Source organism: Miscanthus floridulus, chromosome 2 (assembly GCF_019320115.1).
Source record: "Miscanthus floridulus cultivar M001 chromosome 2, ASM1932011v1, whole genome shotgun sequence".
NCBI lineage: Eukaryota > Viridiplantae > Streptophyta > Magnoliopsida > Poales > Poaceae > Miscanthus > Miscanthus floridulus.
In genome coordinates, this window is record NC_089581.1 from 180,174,913 (window position 1) to 180,180,882 (window position 5,970).

Consider the following 5,970-nt stretch of genomic DNA (forward strand, 5'->3'; position numbering starts at 1 on the left):
TATCCACCTCACAGGCTTGTTTGGATAACCATGTATCCACCTCACACACTGCTCTAAAGTCCAAACCACTTCAATATTTTAAGAAAGATACACGAGCATCCAAACAAGTTCGTAAGTGAACACTAGAAGATGCCACACTGAATTTGGGTTGCTAACATGGAGAGCGAAGAAAAACGGACTAGTAAACTTACAACAAGCTATTTTAAGAAAGAATGAGATGAGGCCGTATATTAATGATGTGGTATATATCGGCAGGCAACTATTACATGAGTCGTTGGCTATACTATTATCCTGCTCTCTAAGTTAACGAGAACAGTGGTTGATGTGAGCGGAGTCCTACACCCTGATTCGTATCGTGTCGTTGCTCCCTTATCGTCACCATCAAATGCTTTTCTAATTTCTTCGTACATATTGACCATTTTAGTGAAACTTTGGTCGATGTGAAATTTTTAGAGCTAAGTATTTGTAAGTCTGGAAAATATTTAACCTGAAGCTAGAGCCACGTCGAGTACATTTGCGTGAGTTCGAAGTAAATATAAATATTTAAACTTTTTAATATATTGTATAAAATCTAAAACCAACATATTGAGCTTGGAGCTATATCAAACGTTCTGTAATATACTATATTCAAGCATTTAAAAATTATATCTAAATATAAGGAATTTTAAGGGACGAGATAGTTTTGTATTAATAGTAGCATAAATTTAGTAGGTATCTTTACTCCCCATTTGTCAACCAATCTCTATAGATCATGATGATAATAGCCATTAATTCTCTCTAAAAATGATAGTGTCTAATTAGGAAATAAAAAGTAAAGGTATATATGTCTTTTGTATTTTCTATTAATTATTCTAAAATCTTTAAAATACATTATATAATAGGATGGATGGAGTATGTCAATTTGCAAATTACTGCCGAACCAAGCTTCTTAACTAGGAGTAGGATATTCTTCGCGAAAAAAAAGTATATACTGTTCGGTGTTCCGTTCGTCGCTTGATCGATTGGTTAGTTTGGCACTAGGGGCAGCGTGTGTCCGGTCGTGCGGTTCTGCCAAATTGGAGGAAAAGCTGGAGCTACGCTAACCAGGCTACGAGTACGTATACGTCGAAGCTCCGTGTTCTATGTTTGACTTGCGACACAGAAGACAGAACTTCCTCTCTCTTTTTTTGAGAAACAGAACTTTTCTTTTTTGAGAAACAACAGAACTAAATTATTTGAACGGAGGGACTTCTTTTCCACGTTGAATTGTCGATGGTGAGGCCTGCCCTGTAAGCCTGTCGACTTCTGGATGGGCTTCTCGCTCTAGGGCCTCATATATGGCCAGCCGGTAAACGGGCCACAGAAAAAGGAAACGAAGCTCAACTGCCCAAGTGCAGGACTGTGGTTTTCTCAAAAAAAAAGAAGTGCAGGACTGTGGTGGGTTCTATGCTTCTGTTCTATCTTAAAATATATCCTATAATGCTAGGACGTCCGTATCCGGACACGGCTTCCCACACGCTACGACGTCTTCCGCACCTACCCAGCGGTGCTCGTCCAGCAGGGTCGTCGCCAACCAGGGGTGATCGCCAAGAGGGGCTGCTCGCCAGGGTGCTCGTCGAGCAGGCCGCCGAGCTCGCCAGGGTGTTCGCGCCCTCGTGCTCGCCCAGACCGCCGTGCTCGACCAGGGTGCTCGCGGCCTCATCAGGTACTCGCCCAGGCTGGTCTACTCGCCCAGGGTGGCGCAATGCCTCCGCTAGGGCACCGATGAGCTCATGCGCCGCCGATGAGCTCCACGCCGGCGTCGAGCTCCGCAACGATGAGGCCTCCATTCGTCCAAGCAGTCAGGTGACATTACGCTAAAAGTGCATATTGCAACCGTATATTTCAAGTGTTTATGATGTTTCAGAGGTGTGTTGCAAGTGTTTCACACCGATGTTGTAAAAGTAGATCGGGATGTTGCATTGGTTATACACGCTTGTTGCAAGCGTGTGTTCCAAATGTTTCATCTATTTTTCAGAAGCACGTTGGAAGTGTGTTTATTTTGGGTGTTGCTATCTGGATGTTGCATATGTTTTGCAATAGCTTTTCAAGTGTTTTTAGATGTTTTGCAAATGTTTCAGATGCATGTTTTAAGTGTTCATTTGTCTTCAGACGTATGTTGTAAATATTTTATCTGGATATTTCAAAAGTAGATCGGGGTGTTGCGCATGTTGCAATGGCGCCGATGGCTGGCGGACAACTGCTTGCCACAGGGCTTCGACTCCTACCTCACGCTGCGTGCCTCGCCCTCTCCTCTCCTCCCTTTCCTTCCCTTCCCTTCCCTTCTCTTCCCTCCATCTCGCCACGGCTTGACGGGGAACACTACCCGACGGGGCGACGAGCGCGCGAATGTCCGCGAAGGTGGTGGCCCGGGTGGGCCGATGGCTGCGCGATGCCTGCGTGGTGATCCCGTGTCCGTACCGTCTGCTCGCTATGCGCGGGCTGGGCCTGTTCGCTTGAACTTATAAGTCGGCTTATCAGCTAGAATCTACAGTATTTTTCTTTCATAATAAATTAGCTTCAATCGGCTTATCAGCCGACTTTAATACTAGCCGAATATGCCCAGAGTAGCCACAGGCGTCTGTTCGGACATCCATGTGCTAGTCATGACGTAAAATATCCTGATGTCCTCAGCTCTTGATGAGCTCCCCGTCGTGCCTTCTTGGTGGATGAGTGGAACTCCACACAACTTAAGACCAGCATTCCACCTAGGGCCTAGGGGATCGGTGGACCATGCATGGAATGCATGCAAGATGGATGCGTCTGCTCCTCACCTTCCTTTTCGGCCTTCACTCTGCCAGATTTCCATCCTCTGATACAGTTAAACGTGCGATTGGTTTAGGTAACTTGTCACTACTAGCTACCATCCACATCACCATATGGACGATATGTTGGTTCACTCGAGCAGCTTGCAACCTTTGTATCGGTCTATCGGACATTGGCCCCGTTCGCTTTGCTGAAAAAACAAGCTGTGTTCCAACTAATTTGTTGTGAGAGAAAAACACTATTCCAGCTGAAAAAACAAGTTAAAAAAGACGGATTATAAGAGAAGTGAATAGGGCCATTACAATAGTACAACATGTAGGTGACTACGAATTTCGCAGAAACAATTTAACTCGTATGCAAAATATAACAAAAGAAACCTGATGCTCCAAACCTGCTGTGCTGTAAGTCTATCTTTTTTCTAACTCCCAGGAAATCGAAATACAGGGAACTTTCATATGTTAACTTGTAATAATGTGCAACTGCTGCTCCAAAGGACAAAGGATTTGTCTAACCCATGCAGAAGCCAGTCAATGAGTCATAATCATAACATGCATGTCGCTGATCGAGCCGCCAATCCAGCTAGCTCAATGTCAGCAAGTCGGGAATTGCCCGTCTGTCCATGTCCACCCGTGGACCAGCAGCTGACTCAGCGGTCAGCACTTGGACTGCAACTCTGCATGTATGTTCTTACAGTCTCATGCTAATGTCCACATCAAAATTGCATGCAACCAAGAAAACAGTCAAAGAATGGCAGCAACCATCAAGCACCTCTCCTCTCCTATCCGGCTATCCGCTCTCCGATCCCTCGATATAAGCTCCAACCATTCTTCTCAAGTGGAGCCACACAAATCACTAGCACGCAGTCTAGCTAAGATAGCTTGCAAAAAACTTGAGAGCTTGATTCATACCATACACTACCATGGAGTTTAGCACAATGCGCTGCTGCATGCTGCTTGTTTCCTTGGCTCTGCTCCCGCTGGGCATGGCCGCGGACTCCATCGGCAGCTACTGCTCGGGAAGCAGCTACGCTGGCAGCAACTAGGCCGTGACCAACATCAACTCCGTCCTCGCCGACCTCGTCACCACGGCCTCCACCGGAGGCGGCTACGCCACGTCCACCGCCGGCAAGGGCAAGAACATCATCTACGGCCTCGCGCAATGCCGCGGTGACGTCTCCGCCAGCGACTGCGCGTCCTGCCTTGCCGACGCCGCCAAGCAGCTCCCGAGCACTTGCGGCTACAGTTCCGACGCGAGAATATGGTATGCTGGCATACTGCATGCCTGTACATATACGTATCTTACATACATACACATGCAGGTACGACTACTGCTTCATGCGGTACGAGAACGGCAACTTCTTCGGGCAGGCGGACACAGACGCGGGCGTGATCCTGGTGAACGTGCAGGCCATGGACAGCCCGAAGGCGTTCGAGAAGGCGGTGGGTAAGGTGATCGGCAAGGCCACGGCGCAGGCGTCGGCGGCGGGCAGCACGGGGCTCGGGCGGGACAAGGAGCAGTACACGCCGTTCGTGTCCATCTACGGGCTGGCGCAGTGCACGCGGGACCTCGCGCCGCTGACCTGCGCGCAGTGCCTGGCCACGGCGGTGTCCAGGTTCGGCGACTACTGCGGCGCGCAGCAGGGGTGCCAGATCAACTACAGCAGCTGCAGGGTGCGCTACGAGATCTACCCCTTCTACTTCCCGCTCGCCGGAGGACGCGCCACCACCGACATGACGAAGAACACCAAGATCGTCGTGCATCCTTGATAGTTTGATGTGATACGTGTGTGTGTAACGCGCACCATGCATGATGACGTGGATGCGTGCGTGCAAGCATGTGCACACTTCAGTAAGTCGCTAAGTTACTCGCTAAGAATGAAGTGACTTGTGTACGTCAACGTTGGGTAAAGTAGCCTTGCGTTAGCAAGTACTCCCAGCAATAAAGATGTGCTACTGTGTTAAAGTTTTGGGGTGTCACATTGTGGCAGAACCATCTAATCTAATACCTCGTAGGAGTACTTGTCTTCTATTAGACACTACGTAGTCAAGGGAGGACACTAAATTAAGCAATTCCGTCGAGCACACCCTAAAGGAGAACTCAAAAATCCACATTTTTTCTATCAGGATCACAAATGAGAGAATACAGCTTACAATATTCTTAAGTCATTTTTTACATCACTTTCTATGCAACATCAGAGTATAATATTTATTGTTTATAACAGCAGAATATAACCATGTTATCAGAGTTTCAGCAAAAATAAAATCATTTAACGACAAGTTAAACATTAACATGATGATCTGTTATATACATCATAACATGTTATAAGTTTTCCATTGTAAAATATTTTGGGTGAAAGTTTCAAATAAACTCTATGTCCACGACATTAAGGAAATCCACGCTGAGCCCGTCAGGAGGTTTTCACACACAAGTGTTAGCTCCACATGTTCTTATCACCTGCAACAGGGTAGAATAAACCCTGAGTACTCAATTCTACTCCGCAAGACTTACCCGTTAGGAGGAAAGAAAAGACTTCAAGGATATGTAAGGCTATCTAGCTTGTGGTTTATTGTATATGTAGGAAGCATTACTAAACACGCGTCTTTATATTCAATTTCATTAGTAGTCATCATTAGTTCATTAACTAACCATTCTATGTAAGCACATGTGCTACTTTCAAGCAGGTGATAAGCAATCAAAACCATTTTACCACCTTTCACATTCCAGTTCTTACTACGGTGCTAGACTGTAGACAAGTCGTACCGGATTTCCCGACGATTCATGAATCAATGTGCCCAGCTGGGTACCCCAAAACACACGCCCCGCTTATACCCCAGGCACAAGTAGGACCTACCCACCATTCTCCTGTCAAGGGGTCTAGGTCCCCGTCCAAACTTGGACTCTAAGCCCCCACACCTGAGTCCCAGACTCATTGTGGTGCTTAGACCTCCACCATCTCCGCCTCCAATCAGTCGGTCTGAAAAGAGCTGGAACCCATAATAAGAGAGCAATGAGCCTTCCCTGCTCCCATAAACAAGTATGTGGTCAGGATAATAAGTCTGTGACCTGACTAGAACCCAATGCAACCACCGGTCCTTAACCGACATAGGCGGAACAAGTGAAATCCGAGCCTCGCTCGAATGCCAAACCAAGCCTAGATCCAATGTGCCATTCCGTTCGGTCTCTAAT

General features: G+C 46.9%; 1 pseudogene; it reads left to right on the forward strand.

Annotated features, from left to right (window-relative positions):
- Positions 1 to 3,703: 3,703 nt before the first annotated feature.
- Positions 3,704 to 4,550, forward strand: LOC136540867 (cysteine-rich repeat secretory protein 55-like; annotated as a pseudogene).
- The last annotated feature ends 1,420 nt before the right edge of the window (positions 4,551 to 5,970 follow it).